The sequence below is a fragment of the Phocoena sinus genome, chromosome 17 (genome assembly GCF_008692025.1).
Source record: "Phocoena sinus isolate mPhoSin1 chromosome 17, mPhoSin1.pri, whole genome shotgun sequence".
NCBI classification, from domain to species: domain Eukaryota; kingdom Metazoa; phylum Chordata; class Mammalia; order Artiodactyla; family Phocoenidae; genus Phocoena; species Phocoena sinus.
This window is the reverse complement of record NC_045779.1, coordinates 24563997-24582239: the sequence shown is the minus strand read 5'-3', so window position 1 is coordinate 24582239 and position 18243 is coordinate 24563997.

Genomic DNA, 18243 nt, shown 5'->3' with positions numbered 1-18243 from the left:
TTGTGCTTACTCAGCCTAACCTTCTAAAGCCTTTCTTCACATCTTCAATATATTCTGAGTGATCAGTGGGGACCTGGAGCCATCATAAGTCTAAACTCATTTCCTGGTTACCTTTCTATTAAAAAGACATTCTGTGTATTACAAGATGCCAATTCTTGGTCCATCAGGGCTTACTATGATAAGAAAGACAATGGAGATTATACTTCTGGGACTCAGAAAAGCAAATAATCCTAGACAAAAGAACACCTTTATGCCCAAAGATATGCTTTGTGTTACTACAATTTAATAGCCAAAAAATTATAAACAAGCTAAATGCCTGAAACATAATGATGTTAAATACACTATGGCACATTTATTCAGAGGAATTCTGCTTTTTAAAATGATGCTTTTAATGTGCAAACAGTATAATCACAAAGTATTTTAAATATGTTAAATTTAAAAATCAGGGTATATTCACTGCAAATAGACAAGGATCACAGCCATGTAATAAAAACATTGTACAAACTACTGAAAAAATATTAATCAAATATTAGTAATATTTGGGTGGTAGAGCCATGATCTTTTTTTTTGGTAATTTCAAAATGTTCTTTAATTATTTTACTATAAATATTACTTAATTTTTAATCCAAAAGCATATTTTGATGGATAACCCTGCCAACTTAAACCATTAGGCCAATTTAGTCCAATACACATTAGAAGTATCTAAGAGTCATTCAGCCTTCTTAAAAAGTTGCTCTAAGCATTCTCTTGCCAAGCTTTGATTTCAGTTCAGCAACCTTCTATGGAGTACCTGCTACGTGAAGTCTTTGTATTAGGCATTGGGTTGGGCGGGAGAAGATACAAAGATAACACATAATACGTCACAGCAAGCACTTCACAGTCTAGTTAAGGGGCTACATACACCTGATTTCCAGTTGTCTCCAGCACAGCCTGTCTGTGTCAAATGCTCTAACAGAGATGAGAGTAAAGGGCTACGTGGGATTTAACTCCACTCAGCAGCATTAGAGGAGTATGTACAGGAAGCTGACATTTGAGTTAGGAGTTAGGGATTGTGAAGTGTAAAGATGTGAGGGAGACTATTCCAGAAACAGGAAGAAAGGCATTAAAATGCACGCAGAGTACTGAGTTGTCTCTGTGATGGGAACATTCAATATGAGGTGGGGAAAAACTTGGAAGGAGGCGAATGTAATTGCAGTAATGCATTTGTTGGCAGTGTACATGAAAAGCCTAAATAAACTTGATCCTCTTCCAAGTTTTAAATATTATAGACAATGTATTCTGAAATACCCATATACCTATAACTTGATTGCCCATTCTTTGGCCTATTTTTGTTTTCAGTTCTGGACTTGCATAATTTTAACTATAATAAGAAATATAATAACAACAGCAAACCTTTCTTCAGGATTTACCTGTGCCTAGGCACTCTGCTAAGATTTTTCCATATATTATCTCACATGAGTTTCCTGAAAATCACAGGAGGTAGGTCCTTATCCCCATTCTACTGATGAATAAACTGAGTCACAGAAATATTAATTAATTTTCCCAAGGTCACACAGGTAGTAGGTAGGAATGAAAAGACATGAAGGCTCAGACAAATCACATGACATTAAATTAAAATTAATTCTTGGGACTTGAGTAGACCAGACTAGGTCATGCCCTACCGATGTAGTTCAGCAGGATGGTCGCTAGATGGCAGAACCAGCCCAGCTTGGATAGAGTTTGGCCTGGGCGCTGTCGAATCTTGGAAGCCCTTACGGGAGTTAGCACTGGTTAGATATAACTGTTTCTCTTCAATTTAAGCAGATTGGAACAGGAATAATATGCATCCCTACGTAGTTAAGCCTCAAAAGGAAATTTTTTTTTCAAAATGGAGAATCACAAACAATTAAAATAATTTCCCATATATTGGGAAATTTATAATCTACAAAATACAACTAAAGAGGATGTGAGTCTTCTCAGTTCTTCCTTCACAGGAATTTCTGGGAGTGGGATTGCTAGGTCATTTGGTAAATGTATGTTTAACTTTTTAAGACTCTGCACCACAGTCTGGATGGGAATTTATCTACTGTGTGTAGTTCTTCTTTCTAAATCCCTGTGTCTGGAATAGTAAGAGAGCAAAGGGCCTCTCCCACAGGAAAAGGGGCTGAGCCAACACCTGTCTCTGCAGTTGCAGACATTTGCTATCGTTTGTATCTTGTTCTTGGCCAGAGAGTGAAAAACACCAAGACTTTTATCGGAGCCTGAGGAGATAGAGCTGTCAGGTGGTGCTGTGTCTCCCTCACACATCTCAGGAGCGGGTCGACGCTGCTTGCTCTGGTGCATTTTACCAGCAACCCTGCATCAGGATCTGAACCACTCATAAAGCTGTCCTTGGTTTTCCTTTGTCAGTGTTTCTCTGCGTGTGCTTCTCCTAAGGGAATGCCAAGGTAGAAGAAATGCTAGTAGTACTGAATCCTCCAGACAAACGCTCTCCAGTTGCACCCCTGACGGACCTTAATAGCCAGCATCTGTATGCATTAGTATCTGGAGCACAAATGCTAATGTTGAACGTCATTCTGTAGCTTCAGAAGTCGGGATTTATAATAGCTCAGACTGAATTTAGAATTTGGAAATCAAAATTTGGAATACCGGAGAAGGACTGAGAAGAGAAATTAACAATAAAATAAATGCATAGGTGTATAGTAGGCTACTGACTTGATTATATTTAATATGTATTTACTAGTGTCTAGTAGGTTATACTAAGAACTGTTCTGGGCACTGGGTATACAGCAGCAAGCAAGAAAGATAAGAACTTGTTTTCATGGAGCTTATTTTTTAATGGAATAGGAAGATGACCAGTTCAATGAATAGGCAAACACACACACACACACACACACACACCAAGAAAAATATCAATGCTGGGCAAAGAATAAGTCAGGATGGTGTACTAGAAGGGATTTAGGGAAGCCTTTCTGAAGAAACCAAGCATATGTAGATCAGGGAAAGTGCATTCCTAGGCCCTAGAAGCAGCTAGTGCAAAGGTTCTGGGTAGAACAACCCTGAGGAGCAGAAAGAAAGTTGCTGTGGCAGAGCCTGGAGTGGGAGGGAAGGGTGTGCATGAGGGAGAGCAGGCAGGGTAAGGAGTTGAGAGCTTACATAATATATAGTCTATATTCTGTCTCCAAACCCAAGGATTATTTTACCTCCCAGTTGAGAAATAAGAGACCTTAGAAGAAAATTAATGTTAAAGGAATTGAGGTTGAGAATGAATTTATAAAAGTCTAATATATATTTTTCAGTTCAATGAACAAAATAATAAAACAGGTCAAGAACATCTATCTTGCCTTCTAAAGACATCACCTTTCTTTCCCTCTTCTTTGGCACTACTCCTCAATTTTATTATCCAACCCCTTCCTCACAGTCTTAAAGATTTTCCCTTGGGTTTATTTTATTTTATTTTATTTTATTTGCAGTTGTGATGGAGTAGCTCAAGAATTTTTGTCTGTGCTCCAATGTTATGCAAATTTATGCAAATAAATGATTATGTTTTTGAAAAGTTGTATCCCTGAGTGACACACAAAAACAATATGTGATATTTAAGCACTAAATCATGGCATAAGCAGCATGAAGATCATTTATTTTCACAAGATAGCAAAACTGTGACAGATTACATACAGCATAGCCAAGGGGTAGAGAAGTTGAGAGGCCAACTGCTTGTCAGTCTCCTTGAAACTGTGAGTGAGGCAGGCTGCTCAGATGGGGCTGATTTTAGTTTACAGTTTGGAACTCCCAGCAACTTGCACATATTTAATACAAAATTGTTATGGTTTATATGTGGTACACAGAAGTAAATCTGCAAATACTATAGTAGGGGATTTTCTGGTTAGAAAGGACTTACTTGATTGAAATTCTTAGCAAAGAAATGTTATAACACAAGGATGTCATTTCAAAGGATTTTAAAACTAAAAGATAATTCAGTCTGTAAGATTTCAGTTTATACCCAATTAATCCCAACTAATTATAATAGTGATTTACTCTCAACTTATTTGGTCAGGCACTCTACTAGAAATTTGTTTGTTTACTTATAACCTCATTTAATTCTCCCAACAATCTTATGCGGAATTTGAGGCTTAGGAATCTTCATTAACTTGTCCAATATCACACTTGCCAGTGATTCCATGGCCACAGGTTTAATTCAAGTGTATCAAAGTTCAGAGCCTCAGCTCTTAACCTCTACACACTACTGTCCCAGAATGAGGAAGAACCGGAAAATCATTCACTGGGGTAGACAATTTCATAAAGACTATGTAAAAGGGTGGGAGGGAGACGCAAGAGGGAGGAGATATGGCGATATCTGTATATGTAGGGCTGATTCACTTTAGTATAAAGCAGAAACTAACAAACACACCATTGTAAAGCAATTATACTCCAACAAAGATGTTTAAAAAAATTTTTTTAAATAAATTACTTCTTGAGTAGGCTGGAGATACGTTTCCCTATTTCTATTCACTCATCCATACAACAAGTATTCGTTGAGTACTTGCTATGGGCCGGTAAGGGCCAGGCACTGTTCTATGGATGGAAAGCTACAGCAATGAACAAAACACAATCACTACTCTCCAGGAGTTTACATTGCAAAAGGGAAGATGTGTCATTTTCCTAGGTCTGTCATAACAAATTGACACAAAACGGGTGGCTTAAACCAACAGAAATTTATTTTCTCATGGTTCTGGAGACTGGAAATCAAGATGTTGGCAGAGCCATGCTCCATCTAAAGGTTCTTGGGGAGAATTCTTGGCTGTGGTTGCATAACCCCGATCTCTGCCTCCTTCTTCACATGGCCTTTCCCTGTGTGTCTTCTCCCTTCGCTTCTCTTATGAGGACACTTGTAATTGAGTTAGAAACCACCCCCTTAATCCAGGATATCTCATCTCAAAATCCTTAACTTTCCACCAGCAGTGTGCTGGGGTTCCCTTTTCTCCACATCTTCACCAACATTTGTTATTTGTGGTCTTTTTGACGATGGCCATTCTGAAAGGTGTGAGGTAATATCTCATAGTGGTTTTGATTTGCATTTCCCTGACACTTAGTGATATTGAGCATCTTTTAATGCACCTATCGGCCAGCTATATATCTTCTTTGGAAAAATGTCTATTCAGATCTTCTGCCCATTTTTTGATTGGTTGTTTGTTTTTTTGATATTGAGTTGTATGAGCTGTTTATATACTTTGGATATTAACCCCTTGTCAGTCATTTAATTTGCAAATATTTTCTCCCATTCAGTAGGTTGATGGTTTCCTTTCCTGTGCAAAAGGTTTTAAGTTTAATTAGTCTCATTTTTTAATTTTTGCTTTTGTTTCCTTTGCCTTAGGAGACAGACCCAAAAAAATATTGCTGTATTTTATGCTCAGAGAGTGTTCTGTCTGTGTTTTCTTCTAGGAGTTCTATGGTTTCCATTCATGTCCCTAATTCATTTTGAGTTTATTTTTGTATATGGTGTGAGTATATCTGAAGGGGAGTATAATCTATAAAAGTATCGAATCACTATGATGTACACCTGAAATATAATATATAATATCGTATAATATTATAAATCAATTATACCTCAATAAATAAAATTTAAAAATAATAATAAAGTAAATGCCAATCACACACCAAAAAGAATTATCAATGACACCTTTTTCACATAGATTGCAAACATAGAGTTTTTTCTTCATGTAAGTTTTTTGGTGTGAATAAAGATTAGCTTTCTGGCAAAAAAAAAAAAAATGTCATGAAGAACCTAGCGATAAGATAGGAATAAAGACACAGACCTACTAGAGAATGGACTTGAGGATACAGGAAGGGGGAATGGTGAGCTGTGACAGGGCGAGAGAGAGGCATGGACATATATACACTACCAAATGTAAGGTAGATAGCTAGTGGGAAGCAGCCGCATAGCACAGGGAGATCAGCTCGGTGCTTTGTGACCACCTAGAGGGGTGGGATAGGGAGGTTGGGAGGGAGGGAGATGCAAGAGGGAAGAGATATGGGAACATATGTGTATGTATAACTGATTCACTTTGTTATAGAGCAGAAACGAACACACCGTTGTAAAGCAATTATACTCTAATAAAGATGTAAAAAAAAAAATCCTTAACCTAATTACATTTGCACAGATCCTTTATCCAAATAAGGTCACATTCACACATTCTAGGAATTAGAACATGGCAGTGAGGGAGGAGGTGACTACAGTTCAATCCACTACAGATAAACAATTTTTAAAAACAAATAACAAATACATAGTGACAATAAGTCCTATAGAGAAAAATAAAACAAGGAAGAGGAACGGTGAGTATAGCAAGGGGTGTTGTATTGATAATGACTGGAAGGTCTCACTGAGAAGGTAACATTTAAGAAGAGACCTAGAGAAAGTGACAGAAATCCAGATGTCTACTAAGGTATGGCAGAGGTAGTTAGCTACTCACCAGAATCTTTCTCCCCTCCTGGCCCACACTGAACAACATTTCCCAGCCCCCTTCTGTTAGGCCCGGCTGTGGGACTGAGTTCTAGCGATACAATATGAGTGGAGGCTATGACTCCCACATTCAGCCTGACCAACAAAAGCTCCCACACGAACTCCTCCAAGCTCTTTTCCCCTTCCGGCTTCCTGTAAAGGAGCACCCTCCAGAACCTTGGAAGCCTCGTGATGAGCGTGGGATAACCTCCTTTAGCCTGGGTTCTGGAGTGACAACATGGAAGAGCATTAAATGAGGAAGAAATGTCCACTTTGTTTGAGCCACAGTAGAATTTTGGATCTGTCCATTACAGCAGTTATTCCTTAAAAAATACTCAGGGGAAGAGCATTAAAGGAAGCAGGTAAAAAGCCCCAAGGCAAGGGCAGGCTCTATATGTTCAAAGGGAAGTAGGGCAGCCATTGTGGCGGGAAGAATGGGCAATGAGGAAAGGGTAGGAAGATGAAGTCGGAGAGGCCGGGGGACCACATCGTGTACCACAACAGCCCACAAGAGATCGTTGTAAATTTGGAAGCCGTTGCAGAACTTACCTGAGGAGTGACATGATCTCAAGGATGCGGGTGACTGCTTTAAAAGAAAGGAGAGTGTAGAGGAGCATGCGTTGAAGCAGCGAGTCCAGGTAGGAAGCTTAGGCAGGAATCAAACACGAGCTGACAGTGGCTTGGTCTGGGCTTCCAGCGGTCCAGGTGAGAGGAGTAGAGAAGTGATAGATGTGTTTGAAGGGGTGAGTCATCAGGATTTCCTGAGAGATTGGGCATAGGGTGTGAAAGGATGAGAGAACATGAGGATGACGGTAAGGTATCTGGCCTGATCAACTGGAAGGATGGAGCTTGGCATGTACTCTGTTCAATAAAGGCAGCCCTGATGTCAATATCTCATGTACACTGACAGTAATAATGATGCAGGCTTCACAGAGGCAAAGAAGCATCTGACTTAAGGATCCTTGAAGAGCAATAATAGGGCTAAACAAGGTATGTATCCTCTCTTCTTTGGAGTGCTGTCTGAGTGTGCGACCATCCTCCCACACAAAAGATGTTTTTTCCTTTTAAATGTGCCATCTATCCTATCTTTGACACTGGTGTGGTTTACTGTGTTATTTTCAAGTTCACATCAGCAGCTTCTGTCTGCCTAAAGAACAGGTTTACAAAACGTAGGAACTATTTCCATTTGAGTATTTATGTATTGTCTACTTAGGTACCTAATACAATAAATGAGGAACTTAAATGTTTTTTGAAAACTGAGCACATCTCCATTTTGATATATTAAAAAAAGTCTTGGGGCTTCCCTGGTGGCACAGTGGTTGAGAGTCCGCCTGCCGATGCAGGGGACGCAGGTTCGTGCCCCGGTCCGGGAGGATCCCGCATGCCACAGAGCGGCTGGGCCCGTGGGCCATGGCCGCTGGGCCTGCGCGTCCGGAGCCTGTGCTCCGCGACGGGAGAGGCCACAACAGTGAGAGGCCCGCGTACCGCAAAAAAAAAAAAATCTTCATAGAAAAAATCCTGTTATAGTTAGCCCACCAGCCTACAGAGTGGTCCTCTAAGGAACAAAAGGATTCAGCAGGTTATCATGACTTCTTTAGTATGAACAGAAGATTCTAGAAATAATCATAGAAGATAATTTCCCCTCTATTCCCAGAAAGTGCAAATTCCTTGGAGATATAAACTAAGCTCAATATATATTTCACAATACAGGCATCCTTTTCTCCTGCTTCCTAGCCAATAAACAGACATTATTTCCAAATAAGTGATGTTAACCTTTTCTTACCACTAAATAAAAGTATCTTTTAGATTGCAGCAGAGGAAAATGATTCAGAAAAGAAATACTGACATTTATGCAAAAGTTCCTTTGAAACAGGTATAGCCAAGTGCAGCTGGAAAGAATTTTTAAAAATGGAACAGCCCCAGTCGTTTTTGGATACAGGTCTAAGTGGGATATGGGCTCTTGGACTATCACCCTCTGGGTCACTGAATCAGGAAAAGGAGAAGAATCTGGAGAGTTGTACCAACTCTTTCCAGCAAATGTTTATGGAGTACCTAATAATACAAGGCAATCTGCCTAATATTCAAAGACCCAGACCCTCTCCTCAATGGAGAGGGCAGACGTCAAAACTAGACTTTAATTTCCTATTTTCCACCTGTGTTATTTAGGGTAGGCTTATTGCATTACAAACAAATCCAAAATGTGTAATACCTCCAAACAACAGAGGTTTTATTTTCTCTACAGTCAGTCCAATGTTGAATTTCTTTTCCAGATCACCTTCTGTACATGGTGGGCCAATCACGGACCAAGACTTCCTTCTTGTGGCTCCTTCCTTCTCTCGATGCTCTTGTCTTCTCCAGTCAGTCCCAAGAGGGGAAAGAGCACAGGTAAAACTGTGGGCGAGTTTTCATGACAGTCTTAGAGAAGGAACACATTTCTCCTCACATTTCATTAGTTAAAACTCAGTCACATGGACACAATTAACAGTGGAGGGTAAGCAAGGTAGTCACGTGCCTAGGAGGGAAAGGAAATGGGTTATGGAGAACACATCACAGATTGATTTGTTATTTCAAAACATGGAAATTGCCCCTGTTGTTGGCAGAATCTTGGCAATAAGCCTTTACATATTACTGTTTGGCTTTGTTGATTTATTTATAAGGAAACATCACCCAGCCAAAGATAATAAAAAGAAACAGAAAAATATCTTGAGGCAGTCATAAGAACGTTTGAAATGGAATCTTTGAATTCTTTTGTCAGTTTCTCATTATTTATTATGTTAAGGAAAAGTTAAGCATCCCTTATATCCTATTTTTAAATATTAATCTTCCAGGGCTCTCCAGTTAGTTCTTCTGGATTTTGTGTAAGTTCATCATCTTTTTTTTTTTACATCTTTATTGGAGTATAATTGTTTTACAATGGTGTGTTAGTTTCTGCTTTATAACAAAGTGAATCAGTTATACATATACATATGTTCCCATATCTCTTCCCTCTTGCGTCTCCCTCCTTCCCACCCTCCCTATCCCACCCCTCCAGGCGGTCACAAAGCACCGAGCCGATATCCCTGTGCCATGCGGCTGCTTCCCACTAGCTATCTAGTTTACGTTTGGTAGTGTATATATGTCCATGCCACTCTCTCACTTTGTCATAGCTTACCCTTCCCCCTCCCCATATCCTCAAGTCCATTCTCTGGTAGGTCTGTGTCTTTATTCCTGTCTTACCCCTAGGTTCTTCATGACATTTTTTTTTTCTTAGATTCCATATATACGTGTTAGCGTACGGTATTTGTCTTTCTCTAGTCTTTCCTGGCTCTCTATTCTTCATAGGAAATCAGTCATCCTGGAGAACAAAGCAGAAAGAAATCTAAATGTGTCATAATGCAGTAGGAAGTTCATCAGCCAAATCATCTTAATTGTCTCCAAAACCGCTGCTGCAGAGAGAAACTATTGCCTGGAGCTTGAACGAATAATAAGCCTCTCATAGGTGTACTGGCTTCATTTTGTTGGATTTTTTTCCAAATTTATATAGATAATCTTAAGATTCGTTAAGGACAAACTCAATTCAAAGGTTTGATTATAAATTTTCAATTGAATAATAAAATGCTTTAATTCCTCTTATATTAAAAAGGAGGTCATTGTATTCAGTAAGATTGGAAATGAAAGTTTTATTCCACGTTCTAGGGGCAAAAAGGAAAGTAAGAAGCCCACTGCAGTATGATTCCACTCAATTAAGGGTGGAAGTCCACACATGGGCACGCACAAGCATGTACACAAATATAAACAGAGTCTGGCACGCATCCCCCCCCCACCCTTACCCCCAAGTAAATCACCCTTTTGGACTATGTCCACAGCACATGGAGGCCCAAACATTCCACTGTCACCACCACCCAACAATATATTTCAAAGTAAAATTGGCACCAGTCATTCTTCTTTAAGTCAACAGCCTCAGCTCAGGACAGTTCGAGCAGAGGAATAAAAGGCAAACTGATATGTTTTAGTTTGGAAAGTATGTTTTGTATCCCAGTGCATTGCTACAATTCCTGTGGGTACAAGATAGCTCAGCCTTGAGGTGGTGCCATGGACCTATGTGCCAACCCATAGTACTTATCATACTATTCAAAATATGGTCCCTCACACCAAACAACATTGGCATCTCCTGAGAGCTTATTAGAAACGAAAGATCTCAGTCCCACCCAAGAGTGACTGGATCAAAAATCTGTGTTTTAACATGTTTACCAGGTGATCTGCATGCACGTAAAATATGAGAATCACTGTCCTACAGGGTCTGTGTCCTCTTTGCCACCATTTCATCTCCTATTAATTTCTTAACATGCTTATCATGTGAAAAGTCAATTGTGTTTTGTTGATATCTCTTTATTAACATCACTAAGAGGAGCGAGTCACTAGTTACACAATCCAACTTAATGAAATAGACCTCTTAATTAGGACACAAATGGGCTTCCCTGGTGGTGCAGTGGTTGAGAGTCCGCCTGCCGATGCGGGGGACGCAGGTTCACGCCCCGGTCCGCGAGGGTCCCGCGTGCCGCAGAGCGACTGGGCTCGTGAGCCATGGCTGCTGAGCCTGCGCATCGGGAGCCTGTGCTCCGCAACGGGAGAGGCCACAACAGTGAGAGGCCCGCGTACCGCAAAAATCAATCAATAAATAAATTAGGACACAAATGCTTCATCTAGGATTAATCTAGTTGATTTCTTTGGTGGAAAAACTTACTTGATTTACAAAGGATAAAGGAATTGTGATGGAGTGGAGAGGCAGAGCCAGTAATCCTGATTTTCTTCAAAATCTACTTGTACTAAATATTTTAAAATCTTTTACCGCTCAATAATTACAGTCAACAAAATGAAATTTTATCTTATTGCTAAAAATTCACACTCAGTTATTAAAGTTATGAAAGCAAAATTATAAACAATCACAGCATGCATATTTATTTATTTGATTGGGAAATCCTACAGCATGCAGAGTACATACCATTTCCAAGAGGAATTAATAGAAACTCTACCAGGTACATATGCATTTACGCAAACAAATTTACAAGCGTCAAAGATTATCAAAATACATCTGAAATTTTTAAAAAATTCTTTGTTGTGACATTTTATGGATAGCGTTATTCAAAAATTATTGATATACTTTAATTGGCAAAGGTTACAACCGCAACTATTATCATTGAGAGCTCTTTTCTACCTCTAGAAGTACAAGCCTAAGGCTGTACTACAATTAGTATGAGTGGACTCTTTAAGAAATGTGAGACCAATTATTCTCATGACTGAGGAAATCCCGAATGACCTTAAATATTCCCACAATATATCAAGAACATTTCTTTTGTGGAAAGTGCCAAGAACTTATCCAAGAGCATCTTATGAAAAAGAATTTTCCCACAGTAGAAAAGAGGAAATGCATGCTGAAAGGCAACTACTAATAGGCAGTGTGAAGCATGTGACCTACTTAATTATGTGCCCTTGGGACGTGCAACCCGTTTGCAAAGCAACAAAGGCCTTAAAGGTCACATTTGAGGAGCACAAATCAGATGTAAGAAGGAAGAGGAAGGAATCCTGGTTGTGTGGCATCTTAATGAGATGAAACATCCTGTCACATCTTTATAGTCTATGGCTATTGACTGTGACTACAAACCCCCATGGGAAAGGGCAGAAATGCTTATTAAAATAGTGAGAAGCATGCTGCATTTACAAATGAAATATGCTGCAATTGACGGATATTAACAATGAATTGGATTGGGCTGGTTTTACCCTTAGATTATAAATTTATAAGTAAAATAAAATGACATTTTTCTAATCTAATGGTTTTCATATTACAATCTTCAAGCTCCTTTGTGGAAAAAGAGGCAAGGATCATAGTTCCTTGCCACATTACATCCTCAAAATAACTGTTCGCAAAATAAAATTCTTAAAAATCTCTCTCATGTAAGTAATACATGGAGACTTGCGGACCCCCAAAGAGCCCCCGTGGGTACCGATCCTCTCCATGTCTCTGATGGCACAAAGTAAAATGGGCAAAATAGTTGCCTTCTCACAAGTTCAATGTCTGTATCTCTAAAATGGCATTTCCCAAAATGGGTGTGTGCTTTTAATGCATTACAAATGCAGGTACCAAAGATGTGTTCTATGAAGGCAACCCCAGCAATTATAAATGGAACAACTATAATGACTGTCAAAGTCAGCCCAAAGCTCATGAAATTATAATACCTTACACTTTGTATTTTTCTCTAAGGAGCTTTGCACACTTTATAAGCCTGGAAATGTTTCTCTTTTTAGTAAAACAGTCCTTCAAAGGCTATTCCTGAGTGTTGAGTGAGATAAATTACACTCACTTCAGTAAGCTATTGTGCAGTTCTCAATATTTACAGTGTATTAAACTGTTCATCCGAGTGCATTTTTTATGTAGATGATGTAATAACACTTCCTGGTTGTTTTTTTTCAGGCTATCTTAATCCATCTCAGTCTTCTTATATTTAATTAAAATATTCTTTTTTAAGTTTTACATTGATTAAATAGACCAGACAAGGAAATATATGCTATGGTTGAATTTTAACACATGTAACATTTTGCACCTATGTGGGTTTTCTGCCCTTCTATATTTAAGAAGCCAAATTTTCTTGAGAAAGATTACATTTATGAAGTTGGTCAGTCCCTTGTTTAAATTACGTGCTATGTACTTATTTTCTTTTGGGGGGAGGGAGGAGTTTAATCAGGCTCACTGAGGTATGTTTTATACACACTGAAATTTTTCCTTTCAAGTGTACAGACCAATGAATTTTTATAAATGTATATTTGATTAAGTCATCACCACCACAAACAAGATATGTAATATTTTTAATATTCCAAAATGTTTCCTCATGTCCCTTCGCCATCTCAGCCCCACCCCCAGCCCCTGGCAACACTGATCTTTTTCCATCATTATAGTTTTGCCTTTTCTAAAATATCATATGAAATCATACAATATGTGGTCATTTGAATCTAGCTTCTTCCACTTAGCATGTTTTTCAGATTTGCCCACATTGTTGCAGGTATCAGTTCATTCCTTTGTATTACTGAGCAGTATTCCACTGTATATACGTACCATACTCTGTTTATCCATGCACTAGTTGATGGGTTGTTTTCCAGTTTGAACGATTATGAATAAAATTGCTATAAACATTCACATCCAGATCTTAGTTTTGACACATATATTTATTTATCTTCGATAAATACATAGGGATGGAATTGCTGGGCCAGGTGGTAAGCAAATGTTTAACTTATAAGAAACTTACAACCTGTCACCCAGAGTGGTTATGCCATTTTGTATTTGCACCAGCAGTGACTGAGAATCAGTTGCTCCCAACCTTGTTCACATTTAACATTATCAATTTTTCATTGAAGCCATTCTAGGTATGTACTAGTATCTCACTGCACATTTCCCTAATGACTAATGATATTAAGCATATTTTCATGTGTTTATTGGCCATTTGTATATCTTCTTTGCTGAAATGTCTTTAGAAATATTTTTCCATTTTAAAGTGCATTGTTTACTATTGATTTGTAAAAACTATATGTAGTCTGAGTACAAGTCCTTTATCAGATGTAGTTTTGTAAATATTTGCTCCTAGTCCGAGGCTTTTTTTTTTCAATTTTCTTGAGAATTTCTTTAGAAGAACAGAAATTTTTAATTTGATGAGATTTAATTTATAAATGTTTTCTCTAATGATTTATGCTTTTTGCACTCATTTTCATTTTCATATGCTCTCCATATTTGTTTATTTATTTATTATTTTTTTTTTATTATTATTATTTTTTGTGGTACACGGGCCTCTCACTGTTGTGACCTCTCCCGTTGCAGAGCACAGGCTCCGGATGCGCAGGCTCAGTGGCCATGGCTCACGGGCCTAGCTGCTCCGCGACATGTGGGATCTTCCCGGACCGGGGCATGAACCCGTGTCCTCTGTATTGGCAGGCGGACTCTCAACCACTGTACCACCAGGGAAGCCCATGCTCTCCATATTTAAAGGCTGTTTCTTGAATATTAGCTGAAATAAAACAACCATTATACACTTTCCTTTCCATTTTTAGTTTAAGTCATCTCATGTCAGGCATGTATTAGCTTCCTATTGCTGCTGTAACATATACCCAAGAATGTTTTGGCTTATGACACACATTTAATATCTTATAATTCTTAAGGTCAGAAATCCAAAATGATTTTTACTTGGCTAAAATTAAGGTGTCAGCATGGCTACATTCCTTTCTGGAGACACTAAGGAGTAATCCATCTTGTTGCCTTTTGCAGCTTCTAGAGGCTCCCCACATGCCTTGGTTTGTGGCCCCTTCCTCCATCTTCAAAGCCAGCAATGACCTGTCTACTGCTTTTTACATCAAATCGCTCTGACCTTCTCTTCTGCCACTCTTTTCCACTTGTAAGGACCCTTGTGATTACATTGGTCCCACCTGAATAATACTGAATTATCTCCCTATCTTAAGGTCAGCTGATTAACAACCTTAGTTCTATTTACATCCTTAATTTCTTCTTGCCCTGTAACATATTCACAGGTTCTGGGGGTTAGAACAAGACATCTTTGGTGGCCATTATCCTGCCTACCATGGGCAAGTTGGTAAGAAATCAGACTAAAAGCATCTGTACTACCATAACCTCTGACCTATCTTTTTACGGTACTTAAGAAACACACTGCACTGCCCCAATCTATTTGTTTGTCTGCCTTCAATCTTTAAATTGTGAGCTCTTTGAGGAAAGAGACTGGATTTTTTTTTAATCTCTGTAACCCTAACAGAGATAGGGCTGCCATATAAAAGGTAGTCAAAAAATATTTGATAGTTCATGAAGAAGTGAATGGATGGATGAATGAATGAATAAGATTTCTTCAAATCAACCTGCTGGTCTTGCTCCCACCTATTTTCATCAAGATACTTTATGCTGAGTGGGTTAAACCTTAGATCTATTGCTTATTTGCTCTATGACTTTGAGTTTCTGGATTTGATTTTTATTGCAGCTGTAACAAATTATCACAAATTTAGCAACTTAAAAGGACACCCATTTATCATCTCACAGTTCTATAGTTCAGAAGTTTGGTGTGGCTCAGTGGAGTCCTCTGCTTTGGTTCTCACAAGGCCAAAACCCAGGCATTGGCCAGGCTCTCATCTGATGAGGCAAGGGAGAATTCATTTCCTCATGGCTGTTGGATTGAGGTCCCTGTGGCTGGCTTTCCTCCAGAGTCCACTCTCTGCTTATAAGGGCTGCCCGCACACATGGGGCCCCTCCACCTTTAAAGCTGCAGAATGGAGTCTGAGTCCTCACCCTTCAATTCTCTCTGGACTTTGGAATCTGCCCTTTAAAGTCTCATGTGATTAGATCAGGCCCATCTGGATAATCTCCATGTCTTAAGGTCAACTGACTTGGGACTTTAATTACAACTGAGAAATCCCTTCACAGCACTACCTAGATTAGTGTCTGATTAAATAACCAGGGAACTGGAATCATGAGATGGGGTGGGGCAAGGTGGGGAGAATCTAAAGATTTCTGTCTACCCTGGCTTCTAACTTAACCAACCTGTACCTTCCTTTCCTTTTATAAAAAGTGAGGGTGGGGGGCTTCCCTGGTGGCACAGTGGTTGAGAGTCCGCCTGCCGATGCGGGGGACGTGGGTTCGTGCCCCGGTCCGGGAGGATCCCACATGCCGCGGAGCCGCTGGGCGCGTGAGCCATGGCCGCTGGGCCTGTGCGTCCGGAGCCTGTGCTCCGTAGCGGGAGAGGCCATGGCAGTGAGAGGCCCGCGTACCGCAAAAAAAAAAAAAAAAAAAAAAAAAAAAAAAAAAAAAAAAAGTGAGGGTGGGAATTATCCCTCACTCTTTTATTGCTATAGGAATTTAAATACCATAATCCATGTAATATGCCTAGCACAGATCCTAGACTGTAGTTGAAATTTAAAATATATTCATTTTGTAATGTACAACAGGATTATTACAATTAGCACTGCTGTACATTATATATGAAAGTTAAGAGGGTAAATCCTGAGTTCTCATCACAAGAAAAACATATTTTCTTTTTCTTTTATTTTGCCTCTATATGAGATGATGGATGTTCGCTAGATTTGTAATCATTTCATGATGTATGTAAGTCAAATCATTATGCTGTACCCCTTAACCTTATACAATGCGGTATGTCAATTATATCTCAATAAAACCAGAAGAAAATATATATATTCATTTTCTTACAAAAGTATATTCATTTTCACAAATGTTTACATTATTTTTCTATTACTCTAGGAACTTATTGAAAAATCTGTGCAAGAATGAACTTGCCTCCTTTTAATAATTAAAGCTGAGTTTGCTCTCTGAAAAAACTATATTTTGCATGAAAAATAAGGAACTTTTCCATGTAAATTTACATGGAATTCCATGTGGTGTTTTACATATTATTTTCGACATATTTGAAAACTTTGAATAAAGTATTCTAGGTGAATCAAAAAAAAATCAAATAGTCTTATATGCTTTACCATCAATAACAGATTTTCTAGGAAGCTTCACTGCTCCAATTAGTTTTTATTATTTCCTACCTTCATTATAGGGAAACTAATGTTGTGGTATGTATTCTCTTTATACCAGGAACTAATTTGAACTAATTTAATCTCTTTAATACCTCCCTAATTTACTAAAGAATCTTCCTAGTTCTTTGATGTGGAAAGACAAATGATCAACAGCTGTTCTCACCATAGAGTTCCTAACCTCTGACATGGGCTGAGTTAATCTATAAAACGGTTGACATTCTGATGGCTAGGTTGAGGGCTTTTAATAGGTAAAATACTTATAAAAGAATGAATCAGATATTTCTGTCTCCAAAAATTACCTCTTTTTCTCATCAGGCCTTTTGTTCCCTAATGATTTTGTCTGTCTTCCACATAAAATGAGAAGACAGATTTCTAACAAGATAACTGTGGTTTTCGGTTATTCCCAGTATTCTTCCAGCATTCTATTTTATGAAATGTGTTTTTCAACCATGAACAATTCAACTATTTATATATTAACAGTGACAAATTCATTTAACTCTATACTTATGGGAAAGTATTCAAGTTAATTCACAACAAAAATTCTAATAACTCACGGGGAATCCTTTTTCCCTTTTCTCGTTTTTGTTTTTGTTTTGTTTTGTTTGTAGAAGGACATTTGGTCTACTTCCATCTGTACAGTTTTTAAAAGAATTTTCTATTATTTCATTTGGTCTTCACCACAGCCCCTTTGAGAGGTCAGATGACTGTTATTATCACCTTTTACCAGTGAGGAAATGGGCTTAGGGAGGATAATTGACTTGGTTATTTTCATGTTAGCTGGTAAAAAGCCGAGCTACGTCCTCTGATTTTTCATCCTGTGTTCTTTCCTTGATGCAACACAGCAATTATATTTGAAACATCTCTCAGTTGACAGACTCGCCTTTAGGTGTAAATTATTTAGCCACATGTTAAGCTTTGCTAATTTGTTTTAGCTCACTCAATTCTGAGAAACATTAAAAGGTAGGACCCATACTACAAAAAACCTAAGATTTTGTGTATAGATGTGAAATTTAAAAATTCTATTATGAGATATAATTAAAAATGCATTCATTATTATTATCTTCCCATCATAAATTGCAATAACTGTTCTCTGAATATCCTTTTTTAACTCTAATTTTTACAGTTCTAGTTTTGAAAGCCTCATTTTTCACCCAAAGTCCACAAAGCTATCTTAGCTACAGTAAGTAGTATCATGCTTTTTTGGGGAAAGT